Source organism: Antennarius striatus, chromosome 3 (genome assembly GCF_040054535.1).
Source record: "Antennarius striatus isolate MH-2024 chromosome 3, ASM4005453v1, whole genome shotgun sequence".
Taxonomy (NCBI): domain Eukaryota; kingdom Metazoa; phylum Chordata; class Actinopteri; order Lophiiformes; family Antennariidae; genus Antennarius; species Antennarius striatus.
In genome coordinates, this window is record NC_090778.1 from 3,691,819 (window position 1) to 3,710,180 (window position 18,362).

The window sequence follows — 18,362 nt, forward strand, 5'->3', positions numbered from 1 at the left end:
CAGATCAGATCAAGGAAACTAAAGACTGACATCAAAAATAAATAAGAAATAAATAATTTTAAAAAATAACATGGAATCACAACCATACAGTTTAATAGCATGACAGAAATAAACACTCTTTTTGTGCCTAAAAAGAAACAGAAAATAAATCCAAATGTGGAAAAACTCAAAGCTGCTTTTACATTTTATAATTCCGTGTTCAGGTTTATTAAAAATATCTCATTTAAAAATTAAAAATAAACCTTGTGAAGTGAAACCCTTTGGAGTTTTTGTGAACCCCCCCCTGATGTCGCTCATGCGTCAGCCTCCTGTGTGTCCGTGTGTGTTGATGTCGTAGGCGGGACACACTTCATATCAATCAATATAAATCAATATAAAATGGTGATATATTTATCTTTTTACTCATTTTAGTGTTCTTCGTTTCTCTCTGGTTACTATTTTAAAACGTATTTGATGCTAATCAGATTTCTCCTTGTCTCCAGGTTTCCTGCACCAGCCAACAGCTCCAGCAGTTTTCCACGTACACGTCATCTTCTTCAGTGCTTCTAGGTGCAGATAAAACTAACTCTTAACTAACAGAACGATCTGAAAACAGAAGCTAGCAGACAAGTGATGACAATCTGGAGTGTGTTTATTGCTCTTATCATGTTAGACGATGCTGGAGCAAGAATCAGAGGGTCCCATAAATAAGGAGATAACCCTTATAATTAAATAGCTCGTTAAGCGGTACTGGAGTAGCTGGTACAGCCACCACATCTTGAACTGAGTAATTTAGGGGTGACTTTTAGGAGAATTGGGGTTGATGTACCAGTGTCAGGTTTGTGGAGCCCCTCCCCCCCAAAAAACACATACGTACAAATACAAAGAAAGACAAGAGGGGAAATGGGAAGAGAGAGGGAAAGAGTCGGCCTCAGTGTGTCTGTGGCAGAAGGTTAGATGTGTGTGTTGGTGGAATACCTGGTGACGACAGGGAGTCACACACACACATAGAGTGTGAGGCTGCTGGGAGTGCAGGCAGTGTGAGTTTAAGCCATCCAAATGCCTCAGCACACACACCTCTGAGCTGTACCACTCCCTACAAGGAAACACCAGGGTCAGGTGGCTCTCTTGTCTCAATGCTGCAACACACACACACACACACACACACACACACACACACACACACACACACACACACACACACACACACACACACACACACACACACACACACACACACACACACACACACACACATGCACAGCAGCTACATCTACACATTCAAATTCAGACTAAATGATATGTAAATTAATAAAACAAAAACACAAGACAGTAAAACTTTAGGTTGGCTTTAGTTGTGTTGGAAGAATATTTTTTTTATGTGTGAATTATTTAGATTTAATCAAATAAAAAAACAATATGACCAATAACCGATGACTTGGCACAACATGCACTTACAGGTGCATTCAATTCCATCTCATAAACTAACCCACAAAAAAAAACAAGCAAGTTATGCTAAACACTAAACACCAAATATTTGCATATATATTTCCAAATATTCATTTAATTCTGAGTTTTTATGAAATAATTTTAAGGAGTTAACATGAAATCCATCAGACCAGACTTGGTGGTGATCCTGACAATATTTCGACTAAGTTTTTTAAATGTTTTGGTATTGACCTAGTTTAGCTTCTAGAATATTGACCTATAGCAGTTTTCTGTCTAAATCGTTTCCACTTATAATGCATAGTGATATTTTAAATGTGTGTTCATCATAACAGCGACCTGAACTACTCGGGGGGGGGGGTCATCTTGGTTCAGAGAGGTCCTTGAATGTCAGGTTCATTCATTCTTTTATCTCCCATACCCATCCTCCTCTTTCATGGGTCATGGGGGGTTGTTGGAGCCTATCACAGCGGACGTTTTGGCATGCGGCGGGGGAGACACTCCGGACACGTTACTTGTCAGGTTTTAAAAATTAATTTTATACATATTTGTAACTGAGTTGTTTGATGTGAACAGAAAGTATACATTGACTAAATAGGAAAATACTGTTTTGAGCATGTTCTGGTAACATCTGGGGGAGGTCAAGCCTACAAGAAGTGAGTTTCACAACATACCTGTTGTACTAAATGGTGCACATGGTACACCAAAATGAAAATCAATGAATTAATTAATGAACTGTAACAGTAATAGGGTTTGGTTCAGAATTTATAGAAATGATCCCTTGACATTTTTTCTCACCAATCAGGGCTTAAAAGGGGGGAATCAAATCTAATCACATCTCCACAAACACTGATGGACTCAAATTGGAATGAAATTTTACATAATTTTAATATACACTTGAATTCTTTCATTATCTTAGTTTTAAATGATTTGGCAAAATTGAAATTGAACGTTTTCCACGTCAGCTTGCTCATACTCAGGTAGGTTTTTTTCCCAGTGGTGGGGGCAGCAGCCTCCTCAATTTAAATCTGATAAACAAGCTCCACGGATTATAATCACATCACGCAGGGAGAAAATGTAATGCAAATGTAAATATTCATAATATCTGTCTGTTGCTGTTTGTGCTTAAAGATCTGCAGTCAAAGATCATTTCTACATTATAATTGTAGCTTAAATTTAAAGATTATATTATCAACAGAAGTGCTGAATAAATAATGAAAGACTGTCAGACAATGTTTCTCAGTATGTTTTTCAGACAATTGTCCTTGCTTTTTATAACACTGCAGACAAAGTGTTATCTGAGAAGGAAGGTGAAATGAGAAAGCATTTAAATAGAAGTGTCACCAGGAGGGCAACATCATACAAAGTAATGGAATGGTGGGAAAATATCAGTTCATTCTGAGAATTTTGCCACTTCAGATCTGTTTAGTTTGCAAGGCAAAAGGTATTGTGTTGTTCTTATTGATCTTGAATTAAAAATCAAACTGTATTAAAGGGATGAAGAACAGTTAAGGAGCTAGTGTGTGTGTTTAATGGAGACACACAGCAGTATCCATCACATTATAGCAGCTCCTTTGCTGACACTGACAAGAAGCTGATCCCTGTTGGAACATTTATCACACACTCTTTAATGAAAACACGCAGAGCCAGAATGCAAGGAGGATGAAGGAGGTGGTATCAGAAGGTATAAAGATTAGAAACTCCAGAAATAGAACAGGAAGAGTGACCGAAAGAGAGACTAAAAACGGGACAAGAAGATAGAGAAGTATGATCGTTTGACTTATTAGTGAACCGCGAGGAAACTCCAGGCTGAGGACGGCGTTGGGTTCAGTGTGTTGCCCACAGACACTCGGACATCTGGTGCCACGATCAAACTGATTGGTTCTTTGTCACTCAATTCTGCTTTGAAAATGTGTGTTTAACCCTCAAGCTGATTTTTATAATACACACTGACTGCTTAGGTAAGGGCTCAAACTAGTTAGCACACAGGCTAATGGAGGACATGGAATGTCAGAGTCAGCTTCATTGTTAAATGTACCAAATATACATGACATACAGCACAGATGAAATACAACAGGCAGTACAACACAGGCAGTACAGTACGGATGGATTGATGGATGGATGGATGGATGGATGGATGGATGGATGGATGGATTACAGAAGCATGTCTGGAGGCAGACTCTCTCTCTCTAAATCTTCTGTCTTCCACAGATGATGTTCTGATGTGGACCCCACCCTGCTCCGGTCCTCATTAATATTCATGAACCCTGCACCAAGTCAAACTGGCTCCCGGCAGACGAGGACCTTTGAATGCAGGAATACCCTCTGAAACAACAAGAGGTGACTCCATCACACATCGTGTGAGAGCCACACCTTCAGGCAGGGCGGGTTTTCAGCTCACACACTGCATGCAGGTATCACACAGTGTGATTAAAGCAGATGCACTGTGGGGGGGCGTGAGCGCTGACTCAGCCCTGTTCATAGATACACCAGGAAAATGCATCTCCTGGTAGTTTTATGACTAAACAAATAGATTCTGTTACAAGATGATGATGATGGGATGTCACTGACATCATTAAAGATGAAATGTTGGTATATTTTCATCCACAAAAGCCAACGATTGGAGGTTTTCAGGGCTGAAACCACCTAAAGCTGCTGTCAAACTTCAGACGGGTCAGGAGTGGTTCAGATGATGATCTCAAACATTGCATGTCGTGGTGAAAATAAAATGAACATTAAAAAGCACTAAAATGAAATGAAATTACAGAAAGAAAATTAAAGCGCACTGCTTCCGCTGTGACTCTGTGTTTCTGCTCCTTGTGGTGAACATTGTCCTGACTCTGAGTCAGTGATTAAGAGTCACAGAGTAACTTCTGCCTCAAGCCCGTGCCCCCACTGACTGTCAAGGTCACCATGTCAGAGTGTGTGTGTGTGTGTGTGTGGGGATGAGAGAGAGAGAGAGATGCTTATGCTTATGGGATGGTGGTAACCTGCTGAGGAAGCTGAATGGAGAAGAGGTGAGGTAGAAGGAGAAGGAGAGAGACTCTACTGCAGTGCGTCTAAAGTCGCATCATCAATGTTGAAACCTGACGTTATCTGTGCCTCCACCACCACCACCACCTTCGCTCCTAAAATCATCTTCCTCATCGGAGGCTGCGCAGATTATTTTTGGAAAAAGTGTGAAAAATGACCGTCTTGTAAATTGTGTCAGCCTTTGAGCTGCTGGCAAAAATAGAAATGCATTTTATCGCAGCGTCAGAAATAACAAGAGGAGGGAAAGAAAGAAAGAAAAGAAGCAAACATGAAACCCTTCCTGTTCTCATCTGCAGACAGACTGAACACCTTTACCTTAAAATAGATGTGACTGTAAGTAAGATGCAGCTCCATCGCACTGGGTGTGAGTTATGTAAGCCTGTGTGTGTGTGTGTGTGTGTGTGTGTGTGTGTGTGTGTGTGTGTGTGTGTGTGTGTGTGTGTGTGTGTGTGTGTGTGTGTGTGTGTGTGTGTGTGTGTGTGTTGTGTGTGTTGTGTGTGTCAGCACGTGCTGAGGATAACAGAGGGTGTGGCGTTGCAGAGGGCACTACAACACGCCATCACCTCATCCATCTGGCCTCAGCTAATTAACGCTGCTGCAGGAGACATGTTCACACATCTGACTTCAAGAGGACATCCAGGGCGAGGAGCCGAGAGGAGGAAGAGGAGGAGCGAAGGATGAAAGAATAAAGGAAGACACTACTGGAAAAGCTGGAAAACAAAGAGAGATGGAATGGCAGATTGTCCAACAAACATCAATTACCTTAAAGACAAAACAGGAAGTCGAGCCTGATGTTTATCTGGTGGGGGGTGAAGTTCTGGGAAGCTAAAGTTTCTAAAGCCAGATGGTCTTGGTCCAGTTGTCAGCTGTTTACTGTGATGAGGTTCATGCTTCACTTGGTTTGAGCTGTTTGCTCAACTGTTACTCATCGAGAACTTTGTGACTTACGGAAGTCTGCTCATGAGCATATGTTGATTTTTCTGGGGGTACCGACTCAGAAGCAAACAAGAAAAAAAAGAAAAAAAAGAAAAAACATCCCATAACATAAAAAAACAACACATACATATCTTACATATAATAAAAATGTTTTAATGTTTATTTATAATTAGTTATTTATAATTTATAATTGCTAATATGCTTATTATAATATTATTTTTTATTATTATATAATAATAACATTATTATAATATATAATATATAAAATATATTATTAATAATAATATATAATATCATTGTTACATTATATAATTTTTATTAAAAATTATTAAAATATTATAATATTATTGCTTATTATAAATATGCTTATTTATAATTTATCTAAAAACAAGAAAGTTAAGTAAATCAATTCCTGGGAAATAACTTCTCATGTGCAGAAGAATAATTCTAAATCTTAAAGATTCAACTGTGATGTTTTTGAATGAGATCAGCAGACTAACAACTCTAAGAGGATTGCACAGGAAGAACCAAAACACATAAACCCAAACCACGCAAAACCAAAAACCACTACGAGGTCATCAGGATAGTCCTGACCTAAAGTCAAAAACACCCAAATTTGTGCAATAAATTCTAAAAAAATAAAGAAAAATAATAAACCAAAACCTAACCCTAACCGTATGAAACCCTAACAACAAAATAATTACGTTCAGCTAAACCATTGAACAATCCATCAGGGAGTTCACCCTGAGCCCGACTCCATCCAGCCACAGGTGGGCCTCAGGCTGACATCTAGTGGGCTGGAGAGGAAGTGACGCGTCTTCTTCTATTTAAATTCTGCTGCATCATCAAGATTCTCACTGGGGTCCAGGTCTGGCCTCTGTGGGGGCCGATCCATGAATAAAAATGATGCCTCGCCACAGCAGACTCGATGACCCTTTTCAAACCACCCTAACCCTAACCCTAACCTAACCCTAAACCTAACCTAACCCTAACCCTAACCCTAACCCTAACCCTAAACCTAACCCTAACCTAACCCTAACCCTAACCCTTGAGAATCAAACCATAGTGATAAGGAAAGATACAAAGACGTGTTATAAACATATTTAGATTATTTGGAACTGCTGTTATAACAGAAATAAACCAAGACCAGTGTCCAACCAATAAAACGCTGTGTGGCTGTTTGACCTGATGGGGCTGTGGATGGTTATACATACAGGGTGTCACAGTCCCTCGTGTTACGAGATGGTATAAATCAGAATTATTGGCCGTGTGGTTCTTTGTGAGCTGGATGAGCCCCCGCAGGTCGGGGTCCTGCGGCGTCTGCATGTCTGAATTTCACCTTGGTGTGACTGGGTGTCAGCACGGCTGTCAAAAAATGTGTCACCATAGCACAAAAAGCGCTCGTGTGCACGCTGCCATGTAAAAACAGACATGTGACTTCAGTTGGTTCATGTCACATGATGTGTATGATTTCTAGTATGTGTGTTTTCTGCCAGCAGGTAGGATGTGTAAGGTGGTAAGAGATGAGTCTGCAGGATTCTCTGCCTTTTTAATGAAATGGAGAAAGTGAGACGGGTCAATACAGCGAGCTGCTTTTAATCCAGACTGCAGATGAGACTGGAACGGAGCAGAATTATTAAGGAGAGTGTGTGTGTGTGCATATGCGTGCGTGTGTGTGTGTGTGTGTTTGTGTGTAAATGCTTCTTGCTGACCCCTGCTAAATGAAAGGTGTTAATGTTTGTGCAAGTTACACAACACATAGTGTAATTAACATAAAAATAAAGAAAATAAATAAATAAATAAATAGACGTGTGGTGTTCATTTTTATGATGTCCTATAATTAGTTGCTTCTATTCAGTGTGTTCAGACGTTTGTGTCCACGTGTCATAACTGCTATTAACTATCATGTTCAACCATTTCACTAAGCTTGAATCGAATGGATTTCACAGATTCACGGATTTTTATGATATAAATTACGTTTTGTCCCCTGGAAATGAAGCGTTTGTAAAAAATAAAATAAAAAAATAAACAAAAAAAATATGTCATGTAGGAAGTAGAAACATGTTTGTGGAAAAAATGTTCAAAATACAGTAAACAGGAAAAAGCTAAACCAAAAGTGTAACAGAGATAGTTGAAAAACTCAGTTTCCATTGTTGGTGAGCATCACTATGGCAACCTCTCCATCAAACAGTGGAGACGTGTCGCGGCTGGAGAACAGGAACGTAAGGAGGATCGTATACATGAGGATTTTTTTTTGTGGTGATTGAAATGAATTTCTACAGCGATAACGGCCAGATGTTGGTGGTTCTCCTCTGAACACACCACCATTCATACACAGTCAGCTGCTTCCTCCTGCATTCACACACCTCAGGTTTACTATGCATGGAAAGCCTGGTGGGTGGGGGCTCAGCCTGATGTCAGCAGGACCCTCCCTCCTCAAGTGTCCTTGAACCGACCCTGTTGGAGCTGAATTAAATCCTCATCGCTGAACGATGCTCACACCGCGTCTCTGTGTGTAAACACACTTGGGGTGGTACCCTCTCCTTGACATTCTCCTCTCCACTGCATCATCAGCGGGAGTCAGTGCTGGAGCTGATCAGGGGTCAGTCTGTACTCACGTGATGCACCGCTATTCAAAGTATCATGATTGTACTTCATTCCTTCTGGTATAAACAATATTCCTGCACTGGTTATTCAAACCGGTTTACGGACAGATGGGTAAAGATTTGTGTTTAAACCCCTCCAAACATTGAACTCTTCTATTTACAGTGTAACTCACCCACTGAGACAGGAAGAAGTGGACACAGATCACTACTTTAAACACAAACAACACATTCCTATGAAACCCTACCTCACAATGTACTGAACTGTTGTGATTTATATTGTTTCACCAGGTTCTTGCCTCTATTCGCTCCTGATGTATGAGAAGGTCCAGGCTGGGATCAATAAGAACGCTTTAAATTCTAAGAGGAGTGTCTGGAGCGTTGTGTTGGTGTCAGTGTGCAGACACCACAGGCCAGGTTTCTTTCCAGGGTTGGTATTTGCTGTTCAGCTTTCCTGACCTTGACTTGACAGAATGATGACATTCTCTGAGGGCTCAGTGTTACCCCGGTGTTGTGATATGACTTTAATTAAACAGTGGCCACTGGTTATCTGAACACACCTCACCTCTGACCAATGGAGCCACAGTGTGGTGAAAAGTGATGGAGAGAAATATTTGTCTCTATTTAGAAGCCGCCTCTCACAAATCTTCTTGGAGAGCTCCAAACATTTGCCTGTTTTTCCATTCCTGACTATAAATAGAAATAAAATATGTGTGTGAAAAGCGCGTCATTCATGTTCACCACATTCACAGCGGCAAGGGCACGTCAGTCGAACGTGACATCACATCTCCTGCAGGAAGCAGCCAGTCCATGTCGCTCAGTGACAACAGCATCCTGGAATTGTACTTTACTGACTCAACCTAAGCATAAGAATTAAAAATTTAACAAATGAAACTAATTATTATGATGAAACAGTAAAAACAAATCCTGACTGGGAGTTTTTCTTTTCATTCATTCACAATCTGCTTCATAAATTTCACACCATCAGTCTCGGGATAATTGATCAGAAATGGAACACATTGAAGGATGTGGCGCTACTGTCATGCTGGTTCGTCAAACACTGATGCTTTTTTTTTCTTTTAAAGTAATTTAATTTAATTTAATTTAATTTAATTTAATTTAATTTAATTTAATTTAATTTAATTTAATTTAATTTAATTTAATTTAATTTAATTTAAAAAATGAAATTAAAAAAACACAGAAACATTGGTTTGGGAAGAATATCTGTCATGAAGGCAGACACTCTGGGAAGAGAATAAGCTTTCAAAGTCAAGATAGAAAGATGCAAGATAGAAAGACCCAAAAACATATTTTTCTTCTCACTTCTCACTTCTTGATTAAACTTACTTTTAAAAAGGTGACGAGCACAGGATGAGCTGAGGTGGACTCTCTGAAGGACAGGGGACGATACAGAAAAAGTGTACCGGCCTGCAGTGGGGGCACCAGGGCGTATGAGTCATGATATATACAAGGTAAAACTATTACAAAATCCTGGTTCACAAAAATATGTTTAGATTTTGTGATCTGAATAACTGCCACGCCGCAAGGAAATCGCAATTTTCAGGCAAGACTTTTCTGTTTTTCAAACACGGAGGTTTCCCTTGTGGAAACTGACCTCCAAACAGCTGAAGGGGACGTTAAATCCTCCAACAGTAAGATCTCTAAAATCTCTTATCTCGATGGTTGGGTTTCCACCCAGACGGGTCATCTCGGGGCCTTCTTTCGTTTCACGGTGACGTAAGCCTCTGAGACTGGTTTGTCACGTGTACAGAGCATCTTGGGAAACATCTGGCTGATTGACAGGCATCTGTCAAAGTCAGACACCCCGCCAGCTGGTGTCTGCTGCGCCGCCGCTTCACACTCTCTTCAGACCACATTTCCTGTCTGTAGTTAATTCCCAGAAACAGCCATGAGCTGCACACCTTACCTCCAAAAAACCTGGATGTGTGTTTCTGTTGTTGAGAAAATAAAAACGATCCTCCGGGAGAACGTGATCCGTGTGTGAGGCATTAGTCGAGTGTGCAGCAGTGTGTAAACGGAGACTCAGTGAATACTGTAGCCTGTGGGTCACCTTAGGGTGCCATCCATCCATCCACGCGGCCAAATGGATCAATCGATAGGGAACATTAATCTGTAGAAAGGCTTGTCTATAGCAGCAACAGGACAGCACTGATTAGAAGAAGAAATATGGATCTACTGATGCTTGGCTGCACACACACACACACACACACACACACACACACACACACACACACACAGCCTGACAGAGCTCTTACATTCTCTTACAAAGCTTTACTTCCATCCTCACATCCATCAGATCAGATGTCCATTAGAGAAAAGTTTAATAAGGAAAATAAAGTCCAGCCACTTTCAGTTTGACTCCATGTTATTGAAAATTAAATGAAGTTTCTGGAGCTTCACGACAAAAACGGACACACGCAACATTTTCCTGAGTAGCTGAGGAAGACGGGGCGTTTTTGCTTTTTTTGTTGTTGTGTGTGAAGCACCTGAACACAGGTAAACACATGTAGAACGCGCATTGATTTCGCATGTACACACATTTCAATGCACCATCCTCAGATGAAGGGAGAACCAACACTTTTGGCTTTGAGGCTGCAGCAGAATTTCTTATTTAAGTGATGTCTTTTTAAAATAATTTTGGAATTTTTAAGGGATTTTGGACTCTTTTATTATTCATTATGGCCTGGAGGAAGTCATTTAATATTTGTTTTCATTTCTTTTAAATATATTTTAAAATAAATCTCCATCTTTTTCTTTTTTTTTGGAGAACGCTGCAAGGCTGTTTTAATGTGAAGCATTTTTTAATTTGCTGAAAAAGGAGCAACTAAAATAAAAAAAAGTAGGAGAGTTTAAACTGGTGAAATCTGTCCATGCATCAAGATAACTTTACATGTCACCAAATGTTTAAATAAGTAGGTTGTTTAGAGATCAGTGTGTTACAGTTTCACTCAACAGTCTCCGCACACAAACACAAGTTTTAGTTCACTTGTGTCTTTGTTTCAAATGAGTGTGAAAACTCACTAAAAAGAGGTTTTGGCTACAACTCCCTTTGTGCTAACATTAAATAATGCAGCGTGTCTGAGTGACTCGCACAAACTGATTTACTGCAGGGGCCAAACGCCGCTGGGACGCAGCTCCTACTCACAGCACCAGCATCACAATAAGCACTGCAACATTCTGCATACCAGTGAATAAACCACCTGTAAATTAAACCCATATTTTCATATTTTTGTTGTACTTGGGGAAAAATAAAGATTTGATTTAATTTTGAAAAAAAAATCAGAAAAATATAACAATAATCTAATAAAAACATAATGCAGGGAAGTCAGCTAAAACCAGCAAGAAAAATCTAATTGAAATATATTCTTATTTCTGGTGGGATGAATGGGCATGCAACAAAAATCATTTGGTCTTAGAGGAAAAGATGAAATTGGGGTCAAATGTTGAGTCCCATTGAAAAAACCCAATAGTTTCTTTAGGACAACCATCTATATTGTGCCCTTCTAGTGTTCTGCTTGGTGCTGATACTAAAAGAAAACCTTGTTTGTCTGTTTAATTGAACTTCTAAACTCAGCTACTGAAATGTGGCGTGTCAGGACCATTCAGATAGCGACTTAACATTACAGCTGGTCCTAAACACAGATTACAAACACATCTATCACACATCCTTTGTTCCATAGAGCTCCACTGAATGTCATTGAGGACTTGGATGACATCTTCCTTTATCACCGCAGTGTATTTTGACTCAGTTCCAGATACTCTACTTCCTCGCTTGTCTAGACCGGATCAGTCAGCAAACCATCCAGACACACGAAACCCGCCCAGTCATGTTGGATCTCAGTCCAGAGCTGAAACAAGCCTAAATCATCTCTTATTCACACAAACACACTATACCTATGTGTGATTTGTAAGGATTTCTCACAAAATAAAAAACCATGGCATGCCAGCACAGTAGACAGAACCAGTACGGCCAGTAAACCGAAAGAAACAATAAAGGATCTGCCTTACTGGTGAGTGAATCAACTTTGCCCTTTGTGAGTATTGATCAGACAAAGGTGGTGGTAAGCTCCAAGGGTCTTTCCCAGCGGACTTTGACGACATTCAAGCAGAGGCCAGAGCAGAACAATGCACATGTAGGGTCTTCAGGGCAGTGGGAAGCTGTTTTCTGCTGTCGCACAAGGTCACAGTCATCCCACAAAGACAATTTCATTCTTCCCTAAATCATTTGGGGCATGACGAAGCTCCTCTGGTGTCATCCAACACACCAGGTTAATGGCACACATTGTTCACACTGACCGTCTTTAATGTGACACACACATCCATCTTTGTAGCGCTGGTAATACATCTTGGGTGTACCCTGCCTCTCGACTACAGCAAGCTGGGATGACACGCACATTTTGAATGAAATAAAAATAATTCAATGTGAGATCACTTTTATTTTATGTCATAAAATATCGTCAATTGTCTAAAAATATCAAATGTCATAAGATATCATCAAAAAGTCCCTCTGAAGATAATATTTCTAATGGTCCGAACAAATGTTACATTTCTCATGACCATAGAGACTCTTATAACCCTGGAGATTTCGTATAACCACAGAGACTTTGTATCAATCAATCAATCAATCAATCTTTATTTATATAGCACTTTATCACATCAGCAGGCATTTCAGAGCGCTTTAACAGACAGAGAAACACAACAGAACCCCTCCAGAACAAGCACAAGCGATCATACAAAGTCTCTGTGTTCACAGAGACTGTATGACCATAGAGACTGTATGATCACGGAGACTTTGTATAACCATAGAGACTCGAATGACCATTGACACTTTGTATGATCACAGAGACTTTGTATGACTAGGGAGACTTCGTCAGATTGACATTGGGGAGACTTATGCATTATAATGCTCTGTCTTGTGCTGAGCCTCTTGCACAAGCACTTCTCTATGGCCAAATGTACGGCAATGAAATTGTGTTGGAATAAGGCTTGTCAAATCAGCCTCAAAAGTAATGAAAAGAAATCTGTCTTTTTCTTTTATGGGCTAAAATATTTTTACTAAGTTGTAACATACCCTCAAAAATAACTCAGGTGTTAACACTGATGCCTTTGCTATCTATATGTGGGCAGTGTTTAAAGTCAGGTGACCTTGCCACACCTTAGCTCCAGCTGAATCAATGCCTCTGGGCTGTGTTAGGGTAATGACTAGCACATAAATAGTGCAGGACTGGCCGTGTGTTTCTACAGAGGCTGCCGTAGTGTTTGATCGGTTTATCAGCGACAGATCTGCAGCTGCCTCTGCACTCCCTGCCGACGCCCAGCGCTGAATCTAATACTGCTACAGTCCCGGGACAAATCCATCAATCACACACAGACACACGCAGACACACACATGCACACAAGCCTCCGTCTGAGTAACATTTCAAGCAGCAGTGTCACTGCTGGAGTGCATTTATATGTTGAAGTCTGCCTACATATCTCTGTCTGTCTACTCCGATTGTCTTACTCACATGCCAAAAAGAATGTCTGTCGATACCAATAAAGTCATCTCTTTATCTCCTTGTCATTCTGATCCCACACACACAGCATCTGCTGCGATACGCCCCAGTGCATCGGATAGAACAGTAGAGGAATTATGAACAGCCTTGTTAAGCAGCCAGTCAAACACAGATAAAACAGATCCATTGAAGCATCCCATGAAATTCTTTCAGTGCATGCACAGATGAGCCAACCAGTCAGAGGACTGAGCAGGACTCCAAGAGATATTTACTTGTACTAGCCATCAGACACAAGTGACCACTGCACTTGACCAGTAAGGTGATTTATCTTTAAAGTAATCTCGGTACAGTGCACCAGATTGACCAATAAACCCCACTGGACTTGCATCATTCATTCTGTCATCTGGTTGGAGTGAGTGAAGATGGGAGTGAGGTGATTTCACTCATTCAGGGATACCCAGAGCTGTTGGACCTGTCACGGAGTTTTCATTTGACACCAGCAGGAGTGATGCCTGGAGGAATTTATAGTGCTGGAGATCCATTTATGGTTTCCTCAGCTGAGACAGGGAGGCTTCCCTTAGATTAATGCAACTTCATCAGAATCACAGGGTGAACATTTTGCTTGGCTTTTTCCATCAGGTGTGACAGCAGCACAGCCGCTAAGCATCATGGGTAGATGATGAAGGGTCACAGCTGACATTTTCCATGTGTTTAAATGAAACTCATTTACATTAAGAAACAGTAGAGCATTGAGAGTGTAGTCATCAGCTGGTACTACTACTGTCACCACTACTATTACTGTTATTACTACTACTATCACTACTACTGTTACTACTGCTACTACTGTTACCACTACTATTACTGTTATTACTGCTACTATTACTACTACTGTTACTACTGCTACTACTGTTACCACTACTATTACTGTTATTACTGCTACTATTACTACTACTGTTACTACTGCTACTACTGTTACCACTACTATTACTATTACTACTACTACTATTACTACTACTGTTACTACTGCTACTACTGTTACTACTACTACTACTACTACTGTTACTACTACTGTTACTACTACTGTTACTACTACTGTTACTGCTACTACTACTACTACTACTACTACTATTACTGCTACTGTTACCATTGCTACTATTACTACTACTGTTACTACTACTACTGTTACTACTACTACTACTACTACCACTACTACTATTACTATAACTACTACTACTACTACTACTACTTTTTCTACTACTACTACTTTTACTACTACTACTACTACCACTCCTACTACTACTATTACTACTACTACTACTACTGCAACTATTACTATTACTATTAATACTACTACAACACTTCTACTACTACCACTACTACTACTACCATTACTACTACTACTACTACTACTACTACTACTACTACCACTTCTACTATTACTACTACTACCACTTCTACTACTACTACCATTACTACTACTACTACTACTACTACTACTACTACTTTTACTACTCCAAACAGTACACATGCTGATGCTGATCAGGTTGTGTGTGTTGTCCTGCTGACGCTGTGATCCCGGTGGGGGGGTACTGACCTGTGTACATCTGGACCAGAGTGAATCGGAGGTTCTTCCTTTAGTCTGTACTGACTGCAGGAATCCCCTTCACAGGTTCTTCATCTGAACCATCTGAACCATCTGAACCATCTGAACCATCTGAACCATCTGAACCATCTGAACCATCATTAGTTCTGGACTCCCCTGCTCAGGAGACAGAAGGGAATGGAATGTTTCAGATAGCGGTATGAAACTTTGTCCTGACTAATACATTTCAGGCGTTTCTGTACCGGATGCACAGAGAGGAATCTGAGTTTTTCACTCGACCAGCTTAGATAACATAACAGCGTTTCATCATCGCGTCAACGTTAGTATTCAAAAGTCAACAAATCTGCACAGGAGGAAGCTGAGGCCAGTATAAGAACACCTAAATCCATGGCAACCAACATATAAATACGTATGAAGACTCAAGTACGCTCTCAACACGTCAGCCAACTGTCAATGACAAACAGACATTATGTTGTCACGTAAAGACCAGCTGAGCAAATTCCTACACACACACACACACACACACACACACACACACACACACACAGAAAGAGAAAACTCTGTGGACACACCAAAGTGTCTCAACAGCATCCCGCTGAAACATAGTGTCACAACATCTGTGATGTGTGGTTCCTCAGCAGAACCCAGAGGCCCCGAGCCTTCTGCTGCCCCGTCTGCTGCCTTGCAGCAGCAGGGCGGTGGAGCTGGAGGTGGAGGTAGTGGAGGAGGAGGAGGAGGAGGAGGAGGAGGTTTGACTCTACCTTGCCCTCGGTCCAGCAGAAACAGATGTTACTGGAGGTGCTCAGGATATCCGAAATGAAGGATGAGATGCCCAGACGCATGGTGACAGATGACAAGAGCAGAGAGATACACTGATAAAACGGAGGAGAGATGGAGGGAGATGCAGGAGCTGTTGACAGAGCAGAGACCCAGAGCAAGACTGAGGAGGAGGAGGAGAGAGAGGGAGAGAGAGACAGAGAGGGAGGAGGATGGCCGCGCTACTACTGCTGCATGCAAGACTATGTGTGTGTGTGTGTGTGTGTGTGTGTGTGTGTGTGTGTGTGTACCTGTTTGTGTGTACTTCTAAGGCTCAGAGTTAGGATATCAACAAAGGACGTCCCACTTTTTACGAATGTAAAACATATTTTGCTGACGAGACACTTTTTCACTTTGCACAGTCAGCAGAAAATAAGTCACACGGACAAAACTGGCGATCACTTTTCATTGAATTGACAGAATGACCACATCTTCAAACTTGATGAGTTCGTACTCATACTAAAGCACCATCATTTTCCTTTATTTTGCACATGCTGACAATTGACTGTAATAATTATTGATAATTGATTTCAGTGTATATCATAATCACTTTTTTAAAAATCCAATTTGCTAAATTCTGTTCAATCTGGATGTACAGTAATAATAAACATGGATGTACTTTGTAGAGTATATATCTATGTCAAGGCGGATCAATTCCACAATCTGCCAACTTGTGCTTGAACCTTCCTGAAAGTTTGGTGTAAATCAGTCTCAGAGTCTTTAAAACAAACAAATCTTGTGACGTTAAGGAAACGTGAAAATGAAAAACTTCTTTCTTCATCGGAATACATTCAAATATTTAATGGCTTCTTTCAAACATCTTATATTTATTATAAGTTTCATGGAACTCCTGTCATTTTTGAACGATTCTGCTGAGAGTCAAGAACTGATGGAGTCAAGAACTTCACGACGGACTTAAAAAGTTTTAAGAACACCTAAAAAGTTGATGAAAGACTTGTTAAAAACAGATATCTCAAATGCAACAATGTTATTCTTTATTTACTTTGCTTATTGCCACTTTTGATTTTATCATATGTATTAGCGTTATTCCTCACATATTTTAAATTTGGAAAAAAAAATAAAATAATGGAGAACAGCTATGAATACGCTCTTTATTCAATAGTATCTGAATCCATAACGACAGGTGGGCTAATGATACCAAAGGATCAGTTATGTCATAGAAATGTGAATCTGTGTCGTACGAACTAGTAATGTAGATCAGTAATGTCATGTGAACCAGTAACACCATTAACATTATAAAGGGACTAAACAGCTAACTCACATGCCGGCAGTTAGCAGCCTGTCGGAAGACAAACCAAGTTATTAATATCTTCTTTTGAGTTATATACATAGAAGTATTGACATTTCCCACAATGCCTCTAAGTACAAAGTAATTAAAATGTAAGAACAGGTGTGAATTTCTACTCAAGGGTGTCACTTTAATACAGCAACCAATTGAAATGAGGTGACAACAGTGATGAGGAAGAACTGCCTGTAACAGCAGAAACCTTGAGCAGATCCCGGCTCACGTTGGGAGGTTCTCCAGGTTAATCGCTGACGTCCGCAGGGTTAGCGTGAAGCTCAGGCAGAGATCTTACTGGACGCACCAAGACGAGTGTAGCTCATTGGCTATGGAGCGACGAATAGGAGTTTAAACATTAAAGAGGAAGGACAATAGAGAGCATCAGTTCTACAAGAATCACTGTACTTCATACACATGAAGAATTCATGTTTCAAACACAGAACTTTTAGTTCTGAAGGTGGTTCCGTGAGTCTCAGAACGCAGCACACTTCCGGATGCTGTCAGCCAATAGAATGCGTGTACGGTATCACGTGACTACCTACTAAAAATCCACGATGAGGTGAAGCCGTGCATCTGGAAGCGCAAAAACGCGAAGGGTTACTGTATATAAAAGATCTGCCAAGCGTATTTTCTTTCTGTAGATCACATGTGTCAAACTCAAGGCCCGGGGGGCCAAAAGTGGCCCGCCATATCGATTTATGTGGCCCTCGAGGGCATAAAAGGTCAGTTACTCTCTTAGTTATTCATTTATTAGTTTATTTAGAAAATAAAAAAGTCCTGCATCATTCAAATAATGTTTCTTAAAAATCTCTCCACACATAATTCTCCTATGACAACGAAGTCATTGTTTTCTATATTAATTTTAAAAAGCCGTGTCATTCTCCCTCTAGTGATTAAATAGACAAAAAAAAATCTGGAAAAACAGTGAAAATAGTCTCTAACAGTAAAACAGCCGTCAGAAATGTTCAATAAATCAAGTCGATTGAATGATTCATGGTGTCCATGTGACTGAGGGTGTGTGCAGAACATATAACCTACTGGAAACAGTCTTTTCTTATTATTGCTCGTTGTTAGTGTGCACGCTACTGCACATCATCTCATTAGGCTTTATTAAATAATCCATTATC